General features: G+C 36.9%; 1 pseudogene; it reads left to right on the top strand.

Moving 5' to 3' along the window:
* The first annotated feature begins 7,945 nt into the window (after window positions 1-7,945).
* On the top strand, window positions 7,946-23,131 carry LOC136161444 (olfactory receptor 6C2-like; annotated as a pseudogene).
* Window positions 23,132-23,976: the final 845 nt, after the last annotated feature.

Here is a 23,976-nt window from a genome sequence, read left to right as displayed (position 1 = left end):
TAAGAATATAATGGATTAATAGTATCAATTGTCTTCTAAGTACAAATATCCAAAATACATACCACACACACATATATATATTTTTATATATACATTTTATATATACATGTTTTATATATGTTTATATATGTTTATATATACATGTTATATATACATATATTATATATAATATATATACATGTTATATATACATTGCATATATACATGTTTTATATATATATATATATATATATATATATATTGCTCTTCTCAAGCAGGAGTTATTTATTCAAGAAAAATTGTTGGTTAGTTTGAGCAAAATGAAAGGATTTTAATGTTGGAAAAGAAATATAAGAGCTTAGACATGTGGACATTCACATCAACCTTGTAAAAGAAACTTCAAAGCCCAATGTTTTAGGATTTAGATTCATTAGAGTCCTTCTACATTAAAGAGCACAATTTCTACATTAATTCATCACCCAGGTGGCAGTGGTATGATAAAATCTGCTGAGACACTAAAACCATCTTTATGATGATGAAGTAAAACTAGTGCTGAAATACATGACATAATTCACACCCTAAAGATAGCTAAATTAAGCCAAAAAGAGTCATCAAATCTCAGCAAATTAAAATTCTATACAATGAGAAAATTAAACCAGCAAAATACAAGGAAGCCCTGGGTTATAAACATAGAATCCAATATGAAGACATAATTGCCTCCACAAAGATTATCTTTAACATTAATAAACCAGGAGGTACAGCCTTCACTAATATTTCTCAAATAAAGATGTCTACATATGTTTATTTATACCTTTCCGTGTCTCACATTTCTCACCATAAAGCTCAATGGTCCAGACTGGAATGGTTTTGACTTTCATTTCTAGGCCATGGTCAAGGCATTGCCTTATACAAAGATTTCCTTTCCTGTGTCTCTCCGTAGCTCTCTGTGTGGAGGCCCTCATATATGTACCTGCCACATCCTGCAGTTAGTTATTATGCAACGACAAATCATCCCCAAATCAGTGATTTAAAACTTGAGTTTCCGGATCAATTGTGGTTTTTGCCAGTTTGAGCAGACATCAGCTGATCTTAGTTGGCTAGGTTTACAGGACTGTCCTCACAGATGACTGAGTCTTGTTGTCAAAGAGGGCCTCATTCTCATACTTAGAAACTGAATGGCTCCTTACTAAGATAAATGAACCCTCTTCCAGACGATGCTTTACCGCTTAGCTAACACTGGTTCACATAGTAAGATCACGAGGCCCTAGGGGAGAAAATGGAAGCAAACAAGGCCTCTGGATTCCGAGGCACACTATCCCTTCTTCCACACACATTCTATTAGCTAAGGAAGTCATAGGACCAGTCAACATTCAAGGAAGAAAAACAGAATCACCTGCGCTTGGAAGGAACTAGAGGCACACATTGCAGCGGGTGTGGACAGGAAGAAAAGAGGTAGCCATTTTTGGTGCCTATTTTCTGCAGACACTATGCCTCCCCTAAATGTCATGAATTTCCTATTTATTTTGTCTCAAGTCTACTATTATGTGTTTAGTGTGCATATGAATCCCAGAAAGCCAATGGTGATTAGTGTTGCTTTATTAAAAAAAATTAGCTGAATAAATTCCTTAGAAAACACTAAAGAATAGTCTTTAACAGAGGAGACATCTATAATAACTTCAGGAATTCTGTTATCTGAGTGAAATTGATTACTGTTACTGTGATGTTTATCATATCCAGAAGATCTCTTGCTCAGGCATGTGTCTGATAGAACAGATGATAATTTTGTGTGCTGTGCTGACCTTCATCAATTCATGTGTGTAGTTCTTTCCTACATCTATAGCATCAGCACTATACTAAAATTACCCTCTACCCAGCAAAAGAAGAAGGCCTTCACTTGTTCTTCCCACATGATAGTTGTCTCCATCACTTATGGTAGCTGCATCATTTATGTCAAATCTTCATCCAAGAAAGAGGTTTAGTTCAGTTCAGTCCAGTCACTCAGTCATGTCTGACTCATTGTGACTCCATCGACTGTAACATACCAGGCCTCCCTGTCCATCACCAACTCCCAGAGTTTACTCAAGCTCATGTCCATTGAGTTGGTGATGCTATCAAACCATCTCATCCTCTGTCGTCCCCTTCTCCTCCAGCCTTCAATCTTTCCAAGCATCAGATTGCAAAGTCCTTTCAAACGAGTTATTTCTTCGTATCAGGTGGCCAAAGTATTGGAGTTTCAGCTTCAACATCAGGCTTCCCAATGAATATTCAGGACTGATTTCCTTTAGGATAGACTAGTTGGATCTCTGTGCAGTCCAAGGGACTCTAAAGAGTCTTTTCCAACACCACAGCTCAAAAGCATCAGTTCTTCTGTGCTTAACTTTCTTTATAGTCCAACTTTCATGTCTATACGTGACTACTGGAGAAACCATAGCCTTGACTAGATGGGCTTTTGTTGGCAAGGTAATGTCTCTATTTTTTAATATGCTGCCTATTTTGGTCATAACTTTTCTTCCAAGGAATAAGTGTCCTTTAATTTCATGGCTACAGTCACCAACTGCAGTGATTTTGGAGCCCACGAAAATAAAGTCTGACACTGTTTCCATTGTTTGCAATGAAGTGATGGGACCGGATGCCATGACCTTTGTTTTCTGAATGTTGAGCTTTAAGCCAACTTTTTCACTTTCTTCTTTCACTTTCATCAAGAGGTTCTTTAGCTCTTCTTCAATTTCTGCCATAAGGGTGGTGTCATCTACATATCTGAGGCTATTGACATTTCTCCCAGCAATCTTGATTACAGCTTGTGATTCATCCAGCCCAGCATTTCTCATGATGTACTCTGCATATAAGTTAAATAAGCAGGGTGACAATATACAACCTTGACATACTCCTTTCCCTATTTGGAACCAGTCTGTTGTTCCATGTCCAGTTCTAGCTGTTGCTTTCTGACCTGAATACAGATTTCTCAAGAGGCAGGTCAGGTGGTCTAGTATTTCCATCTCCTTCAGAATTTTCCACAGTTTATTGTGATCCACACAGTCAAAGATTTCAACATAGTCAATAAAGCAGAAATAGATGTTTTTCTGGAACTCTCTTGATTTTTCAATGATCCAGGAGATGTTGGGAAATTGGGCTCTGGTTTCTCTGCCTATTTTAAAACCAGCTTGAACATCTGGAAGTTCACGGTTCATTTATTGCTGAAACCTGGCTTGGAGAATTTTGAGCATTACTTTACTAGCGTGCAAGATGAGTGCAATTGTGTGGCAGTTTGAGCATTCTTTGGGACTGGAATGAAAACTGCCTTTTCCAGTCCTGTGGCCAGTGCTGCATTTTCTAAATTGGCTGGCATATTGAGTGCAGCACTTTCACAGCATCATCCTTCAGGATTTGAAATAGCTCAACTGAAATTCCATCATCTCCACTGGTTTCGTTCGTAGTGATGCTTCCTAAGGCCCACATGACTTCATGTTCCAGGATGTCTGGCTCTAGGTTATTGATCAAACCATCTGGATTATCTGGATCTTGAAGATCTTTTGTGTACAGTTCTGTATTCTTGTCACCTCTTCTTAATATTCTGCCTCTGTTAGGTCCATATCATTTCTGTCCTTTATTGAGCCCATCTTTGCATGAAATGTTCCCTTGGAACTCTAATTTTCTTGAGGGGATCTTAGTCTTTCCCATTCAATTCTTTTCTCCTATTTCTTTGCACTGATCCCTAGGAAGGCTTTTTTTTTTTTTTTTTAATCTCTCCTTGCTATTCTTTGGAACTCTGCATTCAAATGGAGAGTTTCCTTTTCCCCTTTGCTTTTTGCTTCTCTTCTTTTCACAGCTATTTGTAAGGCTTCCTCAGACAGCCAGTTTGCTTTTTTGTATTTCTTTCATATACATATGTAAATATACAAATGTAAATATTTTCCCACTGAAAACATAGACCTACAGCAACTTTGTTGTGCTTTATTAATGCTTTGTTTTCTGTGGGTTGAAGAAAATCTTTGCATTGGAAAATTACAGTGTTGCATTTGGAATGTGTCTAATAAAATCATTACATTCTGTAGTTTCCAAAGACCCAGTTCCCACTGCTGCCTCTGTCAGGTATTTTGTCAAAATTTACTACATATGATATTCATTAGTCATGTTTGAGCTTTAGTCAGTAAGGACTCTTTATTTATCCAAACAAAGGGTTCCTGCACATCCATAAGAGTCTGAGATAATAAAACATTCATTTTATTCACTGTGTAAGAATCTGTTCTTGCTGGGAGAAATCAGAAATTATCGCTATCGAATCTTCTAAGAATCATTCTATATTCTCAGACATTTAAAATAAATTATTTTTAATTTCATCTTTAAGATATAAGACATTATTTTCTAGGTCTAAGTGGAATAGAATCTTAATGAGGGGCAATTGACAACTCAGAGAGCACTATCCACCGCAAAAATACAATGTATGTGTCATGAAAGGGGCATTTGTGCATGTATTTGCAATCATTTATACTTTGATTTCATCTTGGGAATGATGAGAATTACACAGTCAACTGAAGCCACAATTATGTTCCATTAGAATAAGTATTAATATGTTCTTCTTTGGTAACTTCAGTTTCTTTCTTCATTCACCATTCAACTTCCTTGGTATGAAACTATCAGACTTATCTATTTAAAACACAAGGATGGCAATGCATTAATTTGGACAGATCCAAAAAGAAGAAAAGAAAAAGAGAAGGAAATGACTACCCACTCCAGTATTTTTTCCTGGAGAATCCCATGGACAGATTAGCCTGGCAGGCTACAGTCTAATGGGTCGTAAGAGTCGGACACAACTTATTTACTAAACCATGGCCAAAGAGGAAATCATTATTTCTAATGATACTTGGTTTCAGAAAAATGAAATTTGAAAGGATTAGACTCATGCAAAACATATATTACATACATCCATTAGAGATGGGTCAGTTATCTCTTCACTCTTTTTATTCTTAGTATCGACAGCATAACCAGTCATATCATAGCTTCTTAGTATGTTTCAAATGAATTCATGGCTACTCATAAGAACAGTAGGGACTAAAAGAAGAGACCTACCATACAATATCACTCTTATGAATCAATATGGATTTGTACCAACATATAACTCTAATACACTTAGAGTGCCAAATTGTTAATACAAGCAATGTTGTCATTAGTGATCAAATTATTGTGAGCTAGTGGTAAATGCAAATATTTCTTCAAATATACTAAATAGAAAATAGATCTGAATGAAAGTGGTTTAGCAGAACATTCACTTAGCATCTGGGATCACAGAAGATAAAAACTGGTGACTAGAAAAGTGGGAGCGTTTTGGGATCCTGAACTATGGTCTGAGTTAGGATGTCACAGTGAAGCACTGAGAGCTTCAGGGTTTCCTCAGCTTAGTACAGAGTGTCAGTTCCCTCACGTTCTTAGTTGCTCAGCCATGTCCAACTCTTTGCAGCCCCGTGGATGGTAGTCTTCTAGGCTCCTTTGTCCATGGGGGTTCTCCAGGCAATAATTTTATGACATATATAAAAGGGTACCTGATTAATAGCTAGAAAGTTTTCCTTTTGGTCATAGATTATTCCCCATGTCCTATAGAGGTACCTATTAAGCACAGGTAATTTCCTATCTATCTATTGTACTCTGATGCTGTTATTTGCTACTGTTATTGATAGAAATAACATGCTTTGAGTCACAAGATCTCAGAGCACATTTCTAGATTTCTCAAGGGATATGCTGCAAAAAAATAAGTTAAATGAGTCATATAACAAATGAAGTAGTTTTTCCAAGGAAAATCCTTTACCCCTTGAAATGGAGGAAAAACAAATGACATAAACTCTTCATTTATGAAAGGAAACTGCTACCCAAGTAATCATACAATTAAAGCTGAGAAGGAAATGTGGAATACCTATTGCTTCGTGCCCAAAATTTCAGGTCTGGACTCTGCCCTTAGTATTTCTCCAGAGAACACTGAACCAAAATCCACCAGCTTTATACAAAACACAAGAAAGGAAATCAATAGCTTGTGTTCAGTCATACATTACTGTAAGTATCAGTTAGCATAAGTTATAGAGCTAAAAAGAAAAGGAAGAGGAGAAAGACAATGGAGGGGAGAAAGAAAATGAAGTAGAGTAAAAAGGAGGGGTAGTGGCTTTAACTCACCATCTGCTGGGCACTCTGCATGGATTATCTCAATCAGTATACACAACAGTTCCATGAACTAGGTATTACAGGGGAAACTGAGGCTAAAAAGGAAAGGGGGAATAAGAACACTATGCCTTATTCCACAGACTGTGTAAAAATGACAGGAAGTATACTTCTCACTACACATTAGTTCACAGGAAAGCAATAGAGAGTCACTCATACTTGCTTAGTATTAAAGGCAGTATCAAAAGATCAGTACAATTTTTCCATTAGACTCATGTGAAAACTTTAAAAATCTTCTTAAATTCACTCTAAAGCCCTGTTAAATCATTTTTTAAAATATTTTATATTTGATATATAAGGCAAAAATATTTATTTGTATATTCTAATATTTATTACCTGAAAAGCCTTCATAAATCTAAATGCTTCTGTATTTGAAATTCAAAATTCATGAATATGTTCACTAGCCAGTCCTCCTCTTCACAAACCTTACCTAAAGCCTAAATGAATTCACTTCTATGTCACTGAGAGTTAGATGAATGTTTTAAGGAGATACCTAGTACGGGATAACTCTCAATTAATAACATTTCAAAACATTTTTTTCCAAAGTATGTAGGGGGGGTTTAATCATAAGTGGGCTTTGGAAAACTGATTCTGGTTGTGTCGGTTTTAAAATATTGAATGGGAGAAGTAATCATTCATGCTAAGTGCCTGTTAATATACTTTCACAATATTTCAGCTATAAGATAAAGATACCCATGGTAAAATTAGGGTGGTGAGAAAGTAAGAGGATCAAACTAAGATAACAGAAATTGCAAGACCTGGTGATAAACTGAAAATAGGAGCAAAGAAAAAGGAAGAATTCAGAAAGTCCTTATGTGACTTAAGACAGACAGAGAAAGAAACACAACAATGCATGCCATGTTTAAAATCTTGAAATGGAAACACACCTAGAGGACACTCCAAAAGAAATAATACAGAAATGAAATAAGAAAGTTTAATGCAGGAAATAGTAATGAGTGTTCACACATTCCACATGCAGCTGTAGATATTGTATTATTATCTACATTTATCAGTACAACCCTAAGATGTATATATTTTTATCTTAATTGTACTTGAAAAAGCACAAGATATAGAAGTTAAGGAAACTGCCGAAGGAAAAGTCTAAATTCAAACACTCTAAGTCTGATCTAGATGTCCAAGAAATAGTTGAAGCCATTTTCCACGCAGATATAAATTTTAGATTTATTAACCTCGGTGAAGTCACCTTATTTATGAGAGTCTCCTAGAGAGAAAAGTCAGTGAAAGAAAGGATTGCCTAGAAAAGAGATCACAAGTCAATCAATAAGCAGAATGGTTAGAAAAGGCAGTCTAAGGGAAAATAAAAGAGAACAGACAAAGAAGTAGGAAAAAATTGAGGAAAATGTGAAATAGTGGAAATCAAACTATCATGACTTTCCTAAGTTAGCTCACATGAGGCAAAGTTTGAGTTAAGTGAAGACTGAATTGTGTCCAAAGAGTGAAACAGTGACAGACTAGAGATGATCTTGTCTGGAGAAGTTTAATTGGTTTAAAAACCAAGTGAGTTGACGAATAAATTGCCTCTTTTACCTCCTGCATTGGCAGGCAGTTTCTTTCTACTTGTGCCATCTGGGGAGCCCAACATTTTCTTACTTTTCTGAAAAAAAATTGAAACAAAACAAATACATTATTACAAAATACTTACAGAGAGTGGAAATGTGTCATTGTCAAATGTGTTTAGAAAGAAATAGTATTCTGTTTAGTGTTTTAATACCAACAAACTGCTCTTACTGAGAACCCTTCGATGAGAAAAGAGAAAAACAGCTCTCAACATCTTGAGATTATTAAATTGTAGGATCTTGTTAGAAGGCATTAGGGTTTTCACTGTCTAAGGAATTGAAAACAAAGGGATCCATTCAATGACACAATTTCAAAATTTGGCTTGTAATTTGCAGAGAAATTTTAATAGGACAAGGATAACCTAGGAAGCATAAACATACACAACATATTCTAATAGTGGCAGGAAAATATAGACAATGGCAAATATTACAAATATTACAGACATACATTTGAAATAAATTGTCAATGAGGCAAACCTCAAAACATTTGGATTGTAACACATTTAAATGAATTTTTTAGAAAATATGTCCACGAGAAATGTCTTTAGCACACCTCTGAGAAGCTGGACTGGATTAACTGAAACAGGATAGATTGTGTAATAAGAATCACTGCAGTATAAGAGCTAACATACATGTAAAATTTAATTTTAGGATTTTCTTAAGACCATTGTAAGTGCTTTTTTTTTTCTTCTTCTTCTTATTTTATTTTATTTTTTTGGTGGGATTACCTTTCTGTTAGAAGCATGTCTGGAGACAGGAAATTGGGGAAGGCAGACTTCTTGACCCCAAAGCAACTTATTCAAAGAGAGGTGTTTTGTTTTTGTTTTTTTCATTATTTCTAAGAAAATATGTTGAAATGACATCAATAACAGTTAAGTTGTAAATTCATTAAAAGGAGAAGCATAAAATAACAGGATTAAAAAATGAATAGTCAGTTTGTGAGACACAAAGAGAGGATAAAGCACTGCCATATGATATGAGTTTACTTCTCCACAAAACTGTTGTATAGGAGTCACTCTCAGATTTATTTCTCATGAGGTTAAAAACCAGCCAGGACTCTGGAGTTCCTCATGCAAAGTCTTCCTTATTGTTTCAAGCAGACTGGACAGGAGACCACAATTAAGGATCAAACACCAAACCACACTAACCATCTTCATCTTGGTGGGGTTAATAGAAGACATTAGACTGAAAATTTTGCTTTCTATTTTTCTATTTCTGTCCTACATGTTGAGTGTATTGGGAAACAAGCATCATCGCCCTCACTCAGATTGATTCCCACCTTAAAACACCTGTGTATCTTTTCCTACAAAATTTCTCCTTCTTAGACATTTCATTCACAACTATTTGTATTCCCAGATTCATGTATAGCGTATCAACTAGGGACAAGTCAGATACATGGCTAATAGAACAAATGGCTCTTCTGTGTGCTGTGTTGACCTTCATCATCACCCTCATGTGTGTAGTTCTTTCCTACCTTTTATCATCAGGACTATTCTAAGGTTTTCCCTCTGTTCAGCAAAGAAAAAGAAATGCAAAAGGGAAAAATGGTTGTCTGAAGAGGCCTTACAAGTAGCTGAGAAAAGAAGAGAAGTTAAAGGCAAAGGAGAAAAGGAAAGGTATACCCATCAGAATGCAGAGTTCCAAAGAAAAGAAAGGAGAGACAAGAAAGCCTTCTTAAGTGATCAATGTGAATAAATACAGGAAAACAATACAACAGGAATGACTAGAGCTCTCTTAAAGAAAATTAGAGATACCAAGGGAACATTTCATGCAAAAATGGGCTCAATAAAGGATACAAACTGTATGGACTTAACAGAAGCAGAAGCTATTAAGAAGAGGTGACAATACACAGGAAAACCGTAGAAAAAAAATCTTCATGACCCAGATAATCACGATGGTGTGGTCACTCACCTATAGCCAGACATCCTGGAGTGTGAAGTCAAATAAGCCTTAGGAAGCATGACTAAGAACAAAGCTAGTGGAGGTGATGGAATTCAGTTGAGCTTTTCAAATCCTTAAAGATGATGCTGTGAAAGTCGTACTCAATATGCCAGCAAATTTGGAAAACTCAGCAGTGGTCACAGGACTGGAAAAGGTCAGTTTTCATTCCAATGCCAAAGAATGTTAAAACTACTGAACAATTGCACTCATTTCACAAGGTAGCAAAGTAATGCTTAAAATTCTCCAAACTAGGCCTCAACACTATGTGAACCGGGAAATTCCAGATATTCAAGCTGGATTTAGAAAAGGTGGAGGAACTGAAGATCGAATTACCAACATCCACTGAATCATAGAAAAAGCAACAGAATTCCAGGGAAACATCTACTTCTGCATTATTGACTACACCAAAGCCTTTTACTGTGTGGATCACAACAACAAACTGTGGAAAATTTTTCAAGAGATGGGAATACTAAACCACCTTACCTGCCTCCTGCAAAACCTGTATGCAGGTCAAGAAAAAACAGTTAGAACCGGACATGGAACAACAGACTGGTTTTGGATTGAGAAAGGAGTATGTCAAAGCTGTATACTGTCACTCTGCTTATTTAACTCATATGCAGAATACATCATGTGAAATGCCAGGTTGGATGAAGTGCAAGCTGGAATCAAGATTGCTGGAAGAAATATCAATGACCTCAGATATGCAGATGACACCACCATTATGGCAGAAAGTGAAGAGGAACTAAAGAGCCTCTTGATAAATGTGAAAGAGGAGAGTGAAAAATCTGGCTTAAAATTCAACATTCAGAAAAAGAAGATCACGACACCCAGTCCAATAACCTTAGGGCAAATAGATGGGGAAAAAATGGAAACAGTGCCAGATTTTATTTTCTTGGGCTCCAAAATCACTGCAGATGGTGACTGCAGCCATGAAATTAAAAGTTGTCTGCTCCTTGGAAGAAAAGCTATGACCAACCTAGACAGCATATTAAAAAGCAGAGACATTACTTTGCCGAGAAAGGTCTCTACAGGCAAAGCAATGGTTTTTCCTGTAGTCATGTATAGATGTGAGAGTTGGACCATAATGAAGGCTGAACACCAAAGAATTGATGCTTTCAAAGTGTGGTGCTGGAGAAGACTCTTGAGAGCCCCTTGTACAGCTGGGAGATTAAACCAGTCATTGGAAGTCATTGGAAGGACTGCTGCTGAAGTTGAAATTGCAATGCTTTGGCCACCTGAAGTGAAGAGCCAACTCATTGAAAAGACCTTGATGCTGGGAAAGATTGAGGGCCAGAAAAGAAAGGGGCAACAGAGGACGAGATGGTTGGATGGCATCATTGACTCAAAGGACCTAAGTTTGATCAAACTCCACGAGTTAGCAAAGGACATGGAAGCCTGGTGTGCTGCAGTTTATAGGATCACAGAGAATCAGGCATGACTTAGTGACAAAAAGCAAAATAAACTAAAAATTAAAATATATAATTATGAATATAAAGTATATGTAAGCATAAATGCAAATATATTTATTAGTTTTTGAATGAAATAAAATAAGATCATGAATATAAAAAGGCCCATGAGATACAACTTAAATGTCCACCAACAAATGAATGGATGAAGAAGATGTGGTGTATATATATACAATGGAATATTAGCCATAAAAAATGAATAATTTCATTTGCAGCAACATGGATGCAACTAGAGATTATCAGAGTAAGTAAGGCAGAAAAGGAAAGTCAATACATATGATATAACTTACATGGGAAGTCTAAAATATGACACAAATACACTTATGTATAAATCAGAAACAGACTCACAGACATAGAGAACAGACTTGTGGTTGCTGGGAGGGACATTGAAAGGAATGCAGTGGATATATTTGGGGTTAGCAGGAACAAACAAGTATAAATAGAATGTATAAATAACACTATCCCACTGTATTATAGAAGAAACTATATTCAATCTCCTGTGAAAAACCACAGTGGAAAGAATATAAAAAATAATATATGTGTATGTATAACTGAAAGATTTTGCTATAAAGCAGAAATAAACACACCATTGTAAGTCAACTCTACTTCAATTTTCAAAAAACCCTATGTGATGCAAAAACAAAATAAATATAAATATCTGGGAGGTATTTCTGAAAACTATCAATGTAGGTTATCACTTTGCTTTTTCTTTTGATAAAATATTTTTTTCTCTATTATTTTCTGAATACTTATACTGACACTTAACATTAATTACAACTTTATGGGATTAATAAATTGGAAAAATTGTATCATATTACAAATGCCTAGCATACTATCGAAATAAAATAACACATGGTTGCCTTTTGTCTTGTAGTCTGATACTTATTATTGCACACCTGCACTGCTTCTGGTGCTAATGTTATTTATACCTGCCTCTCTGAGGACATTTTCCCCAGATCTGTATTTCCTGCTCTATCCCCAAAGTCTACTACACCAGAGATTCATTGATAATGATAAGATAGGTCCAACAAGGATATGTTTGTTTGTTTCACATAATTGAAAATTTGCTCAATAATTTTTAAGGGAAATTCTCTCAGTTTTGAACTGTGTCCTAAACAAACAAACAAACAAACAAACAAACAAACCAGAACTATGTCCTTCTGCCAGAAACTGTCTATTTTCCCAACAATAGAGAGATTCTTTCCTAACCATTTAAACTACTGTTAGCTCTGTAGTTCCAGGGTAAAACTTCCTGGGTTCAGGGGGAGACAGGCTTTCTCTTGAGAAAATCGTCATCTTGTGTGGTTGGAGGATGACTTAGTGAAACTCTCCTACTGCAGAGACTGCTATGAGTTTGAGTATGTGCTCCTAAGAATGGTTCGAGTCCACCTTCCTCTCTCCTCTATAAGACCTTCCTGGAGGACTTTTTTCACTCTTTGCAACTTTAGGGTTCAGTGAACATCTGAGGTTACAACTAACAGAGAAGTTTTTTTTTTTTTTTTTTCTTTAAATTTTTCTGTTCATTTTCTGAACTCTAGAATGATGCTTTCTTCTGAGCAATGTATGCATATATCCACATAACTGATATGATTTGTCACTTTAAAATTATATGAATGGTTTCAACAACCACTTATGAAGTGTGTACTTGCCACTTCACAGTAGGAGTGGCAAGTACAGGACAGTCATTGATTAGCTGCTTTCATGTATCAATATGATGAAGGTCATCTAAATGCAGTGGATACTAGAGGGACACTCCCATGTGTTCTCTGCCATAACTTCATCCTTATTTGAAATAAAAATTGTGTATAAAATAGGTGAACTACATCTCTATTGAGTGACTTATTTGTTTATGTTTTATAACTAAGTGACTTCTTCCTCTAAAAGTCTTTCACATTTTAATGAAAACTCAATTTTTAACATCTTTATCTATTTCAGTTAATTCCTTGAGTGTTGTTAATATGACATCTGTCCAAAGTAGGTTAAAGCTTCTGTTTTTTTCTTTGCTCAATGACCTTTTACAAGGAATTAACAATGGAGCAGAATGTGGCTCTAGAGGGGAAAAAAAGGGGCCTGAGCCCATCAGATGACAAATTCCGTAGATCTAAGGAAGACCCTAGGCTTCCCTGTTGGCTCAGTGGTAAAGAATCTGCCTGCCAGTGCAGGAGACACTGGTTTGATCTCTGGTTTGGGAAAGTACCCTGGAGAATCCCATGGACAGAGGAGCCTGGCAAGCTATAGTTCACAGGGTCACAAAGAGTCAGACAGGACTGAGCGACTAACATTCTTAACACTTTCAGTGTTATATATATATATGTATATATATAAAACATACACACATATATGCTGACCAGGAGAATTTATTATTTTAAAGCTTCATTTATTTTTGTTTTGTCTTTTTTTATTTTATTTTTTTTATTAGTTGGAGGCTAATTACTTCACAACATTTCAGTGGGTTTTGTCATACATTGATATGAATCAGCCATAGAGTTACACGTATTCCCCATCCGATCCCCCCTCCCACCTCCCTTCATTTAAATGGCGTGTGTGTTAGTCGCTCATTCCTGTCTGACTCTGTGACTGCGTGGACTGTAGCCCGCCAGGCTCCTCTGTCCTTGGGATTTCCCAGGCCAACATACTAGAGTGGGTAGCCATTCCCTTTACCTTCATTTAAATGGTATGATCTTTGAAATTCAGTGATTGAGTGGACGTTAACCTGATCTATGTGAATATAACCTGTGCCAAATCATTCTTCAATGGTCCACATGTATTTTTTAAAAGGGTCTTCTGAATTAAACATTGAGGAAAAGTGTAGAAATAAAGCAGTGTTATAGAATACTACAGTGTCAGGTGATATGGCCAAATATCAGAGTTCACCTTGGTTTTCTAAAAATTATTAAGATTTACCATAGTTTAACATTACAGAAAAGTTGACAAATAGCATGGGCACACTGCTGTGGATAGAAATAGAGCATTAAAAGCACCTTATAAGCTGTAGATGTACCTAGACCTTGTTCCTACCCTCATGCTGCCACCTGAATAGAGCTACTGTTCTGATTTCTTCTTTTTTAATGTAAATTTTTATATTTTCCAAACAAAAAAAGTGAGGAGTGGCATTGTTTTCTATTTTTGCAAATCACAATGTTTGCCTTAACAAAGGACAGGACAGAGAGTTCTCACATCTGCTTCTGACGACACTTGCTGAGACCCTCAATTGTGTCCTACTCATTGTGACCCTATGGACTGTAGCCCACCAGGGTCCTCTGTTCATGGGATTTCCCAGGCAAGAACACTGGAGTGCGTTGCCATTTCCTACTCCATAATGTCCTGGTTTCTAGCTCCATAGATTTGCTGTGCTTATCTTTGAAATCTCTGTGAATGGAATTCTTTTCTGTCTTGCTTCTTCACTCAAAATTTTGTGACAACTCTCCATGCTATTGCATGTAGCAGTATTATTATCACCAAGATTGTTTTACTCTTCCATTTTATAAATATAATTACAATTTAAAAATTGATTCCCTTATTGGAAGTCATTTTGGTGTTCTGAGTTTTTGAATTATTAAAAATAATGCCACTTTGAATTTTCTTAAGCATTTATTTATTTGGAGTACATATGTATGCATTTCTATTGGGCAAAAACCTAGAATAATAATATTCTGTTTCATAGATATCTGGACATTCAACTTAATAGTCAAAAAGTTTTCATAGTGTCTTTAGGAATGTCTACACCAACTAAGATATTAATGTTCTATGTACAATACATTCGTAAAGATACTTGGTATGGTCAATTCATTTAATGTTAGTTTTCCTCATGGTTGTACGGTAGTTGTGAATTTAATTTTCTTTTCCCTAAATCCTAAAAAGCTTACATTTTCATATGTTCACTGGTATTTAGATGTCCTCTTTTGTGAAAAAACTTGTCTAATTTTTATTAGGCTTGGTTTTGTCTTATTGATTTGTAGTATAATTTTTTAAACGCTGGGTTCTGTCTTTGAGAGTTTTTGCAAATATCTTCTTTTACTCCATGACTTGTCTTCTTTAATCAATTGTATTTAGAATGGATTATATTTGAAATCTACATATGTAACATCCTAGTGTATTATGAAAAAAGTTATATATACATCTTCATAACCACTACTGAAATCAAGATATATAATGCTATGTAGCATTCCATGTTTATATATATCACAATTTGTTTATTTATAATCTCTTGATGTTTAGTTATATTGTATTCCACTTTTAGTTATTTTGAATAAACATCCAATTGTCAAGTTTATCTGTGAAATATATATATATATATTTCTTTTTTTTTCTACTCAGAGTAAATTTTTAGGGACAGAGTTGATATGTCATATTTGAATTGTGGTACTGGAGAACACTCTTCAGAATCCCTTGGCCTGCAAGGAAATCAAACCAGTCAATCCTAAAGGAAATAAACCCTGAATATTCATTGGAAGGATTGATGCTAATGCTGAAGCGCCAATACTTTGGCCTCCTTGTGCAAAGAGATGACTCATTGGAAAAGACCCTGATGATGAGAAAGATTGAAGACAAAAGGAGAAGGTGATGGAAGAGGATGAGACGGTTAAATAGCATCACTGTCCCAATGGACATTAATTTAAGCAAACTCCAGCAGATGATGGAGGACAAAGGAGCCTGGCATGCTACAGTCCATGGGGCCACGGAGAGTCAGACATGACTCAGTGACTGAACAGTGTCTTCTCTAGGCAATCCTTTCTTTCATTTCACCCTCTCTCTAGGAGGTTCTCATAAATAAGGTGACATCACTTAGACCGATAATCCCCAAATTTATATATGCATGAAGAGTGCATCCTACAGTATTCTGACTTCAATATTCAACTTTTTGGACATCTAGATCAGAGTTAGAAGGTTTAAATTTAGACTTTTCCTTGGAAAATTCTATCTGGCTTTAATTTTCACTTTTTAAAAATGTCTTTTTAAGGCAGAGAATTTTTAATTAGGTTTATGATCTAGAATTTCAAGTTCATTTTTTGCTGTATTCATTTTTATGTCAGCTATATGGAATTGATTGAAGATGCCGTGTACTTCTTGTATATGTCTGTGGATTTTCAGTCAATTCTATCAGTTAATTAGTAAGAGGATCTCCAGCTATAATTGCTAATTTATCTATTTCATCTTTTGTTTATGGCAGTTTGTGCTGTGCTGTCGCTTCAGTAGTGTCTGACTCTTTGTGACACTATGGAGTATAGACCACCAGGCTCCTCTGCCCATGGGGATTCTCCAGGCAAGAATACTGGACTGGGTTGCTGCGCGCTCCTCCAGGGGATCCTCCCGACCCAGGGACCAAACCTGCATCTCTAAAGTCTCCTGCATTGTCAGGCAGGCTCTTTACTTCTGGTGCCACTTTGGAAGCCCTTATGCCAGTTTATTCTTCATATATTTTGATACATTATTAGATACATAAATGATTAGAATCTATGTTCTTGGTTATTTGACTCAATTATCAGTATGTAATTTTCTTCTGTATACTTATAAATTTTCTTTGGTGGTAATGTGCACTCCAGCATTCTCTTGATTATGCTTTGTATGATATAATTTTTCTATTCTTTTATTTTTAATCTATCTATGTTATTATATTTGACGTGGAGTACTTGTATACAGCACCCAGATAGGTAATTAAAAAAAAAAGCTCTTATAATCTCCTTTAATTGCCATGATATGTTTTGATCATTTATAGGTAATGTATCATCACTTATGTTTGGACTTCTATCATTTTGTTAGTTGATTATTCTTTGTTACATTGCTGTTCATTCTTTTGTTTCTACTTTCCTGCCTTCAAGTGAAGATTTTTAGTGTTCCATTTTAATTTATAGAATTCTTTTTACTATGTCATTTCTTAAAAGTTTGTGTGTGGTCTATGAATTATATTCTACACATTGAACATTTCACAAACCACTTTGATATATTTTACCACTGAGGGTAGAATGTAACAGAAAAAATTGCTACCCTTTACTCTTCTCCTTTTCATTATGGTTATCCTAACTTGTCTTTATATAGTGTCAATTCCATCAGATTATGTTATGAATTTTGCTTTCAACAAATGTTTCAAAGGATTTGTAAAGTATGGTATTTTCCTGTTTGTTTTTAAATGTTTGGCGGGAATCTACAACTAAGCCATCTGAGGCTGAAGTTCTCTTTGTGGAATAATTTAAATATGTATTTGGTTACTTTGAGTTTCTCTGATGGCTCAGACCTTAAAGAATCTGCCTGCAAAGGAGGACATCTGGGTTCAATCCCTGGGTCTGGAAGAGCCCCTGGAGAAAGGAATGGCTACTTACTCCAGTATTCTTACCTGGAGACTTTCATGAACAGAGGAGGCTGGTGGGTTACAGTCCATGGGATTGCAAAGAGTCGACATGACTGAGTGACTAACACTTTCACTTTTCGCTTGTTTACTTTAATGTTAGAAATAAAGCTATGTAAATTATGTGTTTAATCTTGAATACACTTTAGTAGATTGTATTTTTCATAGAATTCACTCATTCACTCAAGATGTCAAATTTACTTAGCAGATTTTTTTCAAAACATGACATTTTAACCTTTCAATAACTATAATTTTAATGATGCCATATCTCACATTTCTGATAAAGTACATCTTTTCTTTTTTTTTCCAGATCAGTCTCAATGACAGTTTTATCAGTATTATTAATCCTCTCCAAGAATCAGCTTTTGGTAATATTCACCTCTCTTGTTTCTGTTTTCCATTTCATTGATTTTGAAAAAATCATTTTCTTTCATCTATTTGGATACCTTCTCTTTGACTTTTTACGTGTAGATTACCTAAAACATCAAAGGTGGTCATGAGAAATCACAAGTCCTAACAACATTCATCTTGTGGGGACTTACAGAGGACCCACAGCTACAAGTTCTGATTCTTGTCTTCTTGTTTCTTACGTGCTGAGCATTACTGGAAATCTGACTATTATCATTCTAACATTCCTGGCTTCTCCTCTTAAAACACCTATGCATTTTTTCTTAGAAACTTCTTAGAACTCTCATTCACAACAGCCTGTATTCCCAGATTCCGGTATAGCATATCAAGTGAGGACAATACCATTACCTATAATGCCTGTGTTGGTCAAATATTTTTCACTGGACATTTTGGAGCCACAGAGTTTATTCTTCTGGTAGCCATGTCCTATGACTGGTATGTGACCATCTGTAAACACCTTCATTACATGATCATCATGAATGGTAGAGTCTGCACCCTCCTTGTGTTCTGCTGCTGGAAATCTGGGTTGATGATAATCATCACACCACTCATTATGGGCTTCCAGCTAGAATTCTGTGACTCCAATGCCATTGATCATTTGGGCTGTGATGCAGCTCCTCTTTTTGAGATCTCAGGCTCAGATACATGATTCATTGAACAGATGGTTATAATCTGTGCAGTGGTGACATTCATCATTACATTGATAGGGGTTGTTTTTTCTTATGTGTATATCATCAGGACAATTCTAAGATTTTCCTCTGCATCACAGAAAAGAAAAGATTTTCCCACCTGTTCTTCTCACATGACTGTTGTTTCCATTACCTATGGCAGCTGTATTTTTATCTACATCAAGTCTTCAGACAAAGAAGAGGTAGACATTAATAAAGGGGTGTCTGTGCTCACTACATCTTTTGCCCCACTGTTGAACCTTTTTATTTATACTTTGAGGAACAAGCAGGTGAAACAAACTGTCAATGGCCTAATAAAAAAAAAACTACATTTTTCTTACACAATTAAGAGCATACTGGATTTAAATCATCAGATAAAAATAATGTATTGCTTGCTTAAACATTTTTTTTTTCTGGAAATCCTAATTGGGAAACTACTCAGAACACATAATTTATCCCTCTCTTTAATCTCAATCAAAATGATTTAAGTCATTAAAAAAACATGAGAATTTATTTCTCAGAAACAAAATCTTCCTTCATCTCTTGTAAGTTTTTCTAATATCATTCAAAAAAGGATTGTATACCATGTTAAATACAGTATCTATGATTCCTGGGAAATTTTCCTAGCAATAGTTTTGCTGGACTCTTTAATTTGCATATGTATCATAAATATACTCTGGAGAAGGAAATGAAAACCCACTCCAGTATTCTTGCCTGGAAAATTCAATGGACGGTGGAGTCTGGTGGGCTACAGTCCATAGGATCACAAAGAGTCAGACACAACTCAGTGACTTTCACACTCACACTCAATCAATATACTGAAAGAAACCTGTGACATATAGGAAGAAATATTTTGTCTTTGTTTAAAGTATCAACAAGACAAACATTAAAACAAAAGAACTCAAATTAGGCTTGTCAACTAAATCACATGGTAAGCCAAACATGAAAATAAATATCAAGCATCTGAAAACAAAAATGATCCACAAAAGATACAAGAGACTTCAAGAAACAGGTGAAAATTTTAGATCACACCTGTATAGCAATAGCATGTTAGCACTCATACACACATGCACACATAAAAACAGAAAGAATAAAACAAAAATTAGTACTTTTGCTTCCATCTCTGTCAGAAAAGCAGTTTGAAACCATATTTTCTTTCTTAAATAATCATGAAACTGAATCAAGTATATGAGAAAATGTTTGACAAGCAGCTCAAATTTCCCTCTAGAAAAGGGGAATTATGTAAATGGAGTCCACAATTAGCACCAGTTCAGTCCACACCGTGAGAGGGAGGCTAAGCTCCACATGACTGTCTCTCTGAGTTTAGTTGGCAAAGATCAGGTCAGTTGACGTGGTTAGTGTCCTCCAGTCAGGGCTGCACTGAACTGGAATCTGACATGAGTTCCCTTGTGTCCTTGGCTGAGCAACTGACTAAATTGCATGTAGGGAAAGTGTAGTCCATGCTCACCAGTGATAACACTGAGCATTCGACAGAGATAGTAGAGGCCAAGCAGTCATAGGGTTTGGCGTTTTGGCCCAGCCAGAGTAAACAGCCCTTGTGAATAAATATATCCTCGATGACAGGATTCTAGCTGAACACTGGGAAAGCTACTTAGGAGTAAGGCCCACATTCTGGAGCAAGAGACTGAAACTTAAGTCCTGAGAGTAGAATCTATCCACACTGGTTCTTATAAAAAAAGATTGTGTATTCTCACTATTTGCATAATATCTATGGCTACTTTTAATGGCAGAGTTGAGTATTTAACAGACACCTTCAGGGCCCAAGAAGGTGAAAATGTTTACTATCTGGCCTTTTGCAGAAAATGTTTGTCCACGTCTGGTGTAGAATTCACTTTGCCGTTTTGTATTATTTGGGGAGAAATAATGAGAGGCAGTTTTCTCAGCAGCTGTTACTCTCTTCATCTTCCCAGATGTCTTCCAGGAATAACTCTGAAAGTTGACCAGCTAAAAGAATCCAATTAGTCCATCCCCCTATATCTTCCCCTTTACCAGTGAATTCACTTCAAAATAGACTTTGAAAAGACGAGAATTTGGGAAAGTCTGTTATTTTGTCTACCTGGAGTTCCTAAGTATATGTGCTTAGTTGCTCAGTCATGTCTACCTTTCAGGTGACCCCGCCAGGCTCCTCTGTCCTTGGGATTCTCCAGGCAAGAATACTGGAATGGGCAGCCATTCCCTTCTCCACAGGATCTCGAGACTGAACTCAGATCTCCTGCATTGCAAGTGGATTCTTTACTGTCTTAGCTACCAGGGAAGCCCAGAGCTCACACTAACAGCTAAAGTTAGAACCACTTCAGTGTTTTATAACAAATGGGAAACTCAATTGTTTTGCCACTTAAAAGAAACTTTTGTTCAGCACAAAAATTCCTATAAATCTTGAATCTCATCCCAATCTTCCCTGGGAGGAAAAAAAAAAGAAAGACTTATTTGCAACTTCCAAATGTGTATATGTGTAATTCATATTCAAGCCACAGGAGTGTTCACGCTATGGCTACTGAATTCTAGGTAAGTCCACCTGTATGCAATGCCCATAATTTGGCTACATTCTTTCATCTGCCATAAATATAAGACATTGTCCCTGAAGTTTGACAGTGTCTCTCAAGTGCTATTTGGCTGAGTCATCACATGTTGCAGGCTGCCCTGCATTCACATAAAAGTACCCTTTCATTCTTGGACAAAGCAACCATTACCTGAAGAGACACAGGGTACAGAATATAGAATAAGTTCTCAATAAATGTTGACAGAATAAATTAACAAGTGTATTTTAGAAATTGTAAAAAAAAAACCAAAGTGATAGTGTTGTACTGTACAAAAGAAGAAAGAGAATTCCATGAGGTTTGGGCCAGTTTATCCGGAATTGTGTCTAAGTGAACACCCCTAGTTTTTATCTTAAGGTCTCTCTCACCCTCTCAGTAGTGGAGAGGGTTTTCGTTGCTGCAGTGAAGTTGGTTTTTCATTTGATATTTTCTGATTCCTATGATCATTATTGAAGGAAATTCTTCCCAGGACCCTCTACAGATGTCTCCTTAGACTAAGGAAAACAAAATTGTGAGCTGAACTGTCTACTGATCATCTATTTTTCTGTAGTTGAAAGAACTCTTTTTGGTACAAAGAAAAATGCTGAGTCTTTTTCTAAAATAATCTATGAAGGTTATCCACCAAATCACATTCATTCTAATGATTTATTTTCCCACACTGAGACAACAAATATTTTTAATACATCTTGTGAAAAATATATATCAAAGCCATTCAATTATAAAAATGTTTCTATGTAAAATTAAGAGTGTCTTATATGGTTTCATGTATATAAGCAGTCATATGTGCAAAATTATTTATATAGAAACTTTAGAGCATAGCTGTTATAATAAACAGAAGAAATATAAACAAGTTAGGTTTCCAAACTGGAGGTACTAATTATTAAGGAGAGATTAAAGTTATATAAATTCAGTCATTACAAATATTATAAATCTCTGTATGTTGACAATTAAAGATGGACACATGGAATTATCTATGCCAGAATACTGGAGTGGGTAGTTCCAAATATTGGGAATGAAGTAAATTGATATAATCAGAAGTTCAATGAACTCATAAAAGTGATATTTGAAGAAAATAACACATAGATATGTTAGAATCAAATCATAGAGAAAGCATTATTAAATGTGCCATGAGACAAGTGCTCGGGCCTGGTGCACTGGGAAGACCCAGAGGAATCGGGTGGAGAGGGAGGAGGGTGGGGGGATCAGGATGGGGAATACGTGTAACTCTATGGCTGATTCACATCAATGTATGACAAAATCCACTGAAATGTTGTGAAGTAATTAGCCTCCAACTAACAAAAAAAAATTTAAAAAAATTAAAAAAAAAGATTAAATAAAAAAATAATTAACATGCGTTGGGTCATGTGTTCGGTCACCTTGGTCAGTCACGTGTTCGGTCATGTGGTCAGTCACGTGGTCGGTCACGTGGTCATGGCTTCTCAGTGAAGTCTGTAGAGCCTTTTCAGTCACGTGTTTGGTGTCCTCTCAGTCACGTGGTCAGCCACGTGTTTAATACCTTCTCAGTCACGTGCTTAGTCATGTGCTCAGTCACGAGTTTAGTGCCTTCTCAGTCACGTGGTCAGTACGTGGTCAATCATGAGGTCCATCACGTGGTCAGTGCCTTCTCAGTCACGTGGTCAGTACGTGGTCAATCATGAGGTCCGTCACGTGGTCAGTGCCTTCTCAGTCAGGTGGTCAGTCACGTGTTCAGTCACGTGTGTTTCATTTCAGGGACTGTGTTCTTCAGCTCTGATCGGGTCTTCTTTGTAGTTTCTAATTCTTTTTAAAAATTAATTAGTGTTATTTCTCAGTGGTGGTCGGGGCTGCGTTGAAAGCTGCAGGGGCTTTCTCTAACTGTAGAGGGTGGCGCTACTGTCTAGTTCTGGCACAGGGGCTTCTTAGTCCAGTGGCTACCCTTGTTACAGAGCATGGGTTCCAGGGCTCACGAGCTTCAGCAGCGGCAGCACAGGCTCAGCAGTTGCCCTGAGCGGGCTCCAGTGCTTCCAGGCTTCAGTAGTCTCTCCTCGTGGACTCGTTAGCTGTGGCCCGCAGGCTCCGGAGCACAGGCTCAGCAACTGTGCCACACCAGCTTAGCTCCTCTGAGGCAGGTGGGATCTTCCCCGACCAGGGCTCCAACCCCGGTCCCCTGCATTGACAGGCAGATTCTTTACCAGGAAATTCTTGTATTTTCCAACGCTGTGTTGACGTTCTGTGTTCCTCTGTTCTTCTCCCAAGTTCAGTGAGCATCTTTATGATTGTTCAACTTTGTATCAGGTAAATTACCAACCTCTGTCTCATTAGTTTTTGTTTTGTTTTTTTTTTTTCTGGAGCTTTATCTTGTTCTTTCATTTGGAATGCATTCCCCACTCCCCTCATTATTCTGATTTTCTCTATCTCTGTGGACAAGGTAGGCCTCTTCCTGTCTGAGCTTGTCCTTGGGCAAGAGTGCCCTGTGCAGACTGTATGCGACGGTGGCCTTGACAGGAGTCTGGGAAGTGAAGCGACTGCAGGCCAAGTGTTTCTCATGGTGTTGTGGCCACCACCTTGACGGGGGCTGAGTAGGGCTAGAGCGGGAGCCCAGCAAGGCAGGGGCTTTCCCCAGATCCATAGGGGCTTCCGTGGTCAGGGGTGAGGGGCTGGCAGGAGCCGGGGGCGCACCAGGCACTTCTCTGCTGCCCCATGCTGGGACTCAGGGGAGTGAGTGTGTGTCTGGCCTTTAGGAGTCAAGTCTCAGCTTCCCACCACCCTCCGACTTCCCTGTCTTGAGCCCTGCTGCTTCTCAGACCCAGCTGAGCAGCTCATCGTCCTGGTGCAGGTCCCCAGGGCTGGGGT

Source organism: Muntiacus reevesi, chromosome 1 (genome assembly GCF_963930625.1).
Source record: "Muntiacus reevesi chromosome 1, mMunRee1.1, whole genome shotgun sequence".
NCBI classification, from domain to species: Eukaryota; Metazoa; Chordata; class Mammalia; order Artiodactyla; family Cervidae; genus Muntiacus; species Muntiacus reevesi.
The sequence above is the reverse complement of the archived record's forward strand: the minus strand, read 5'-3'. Positions and strand labels throughout refer to the sequence as shown.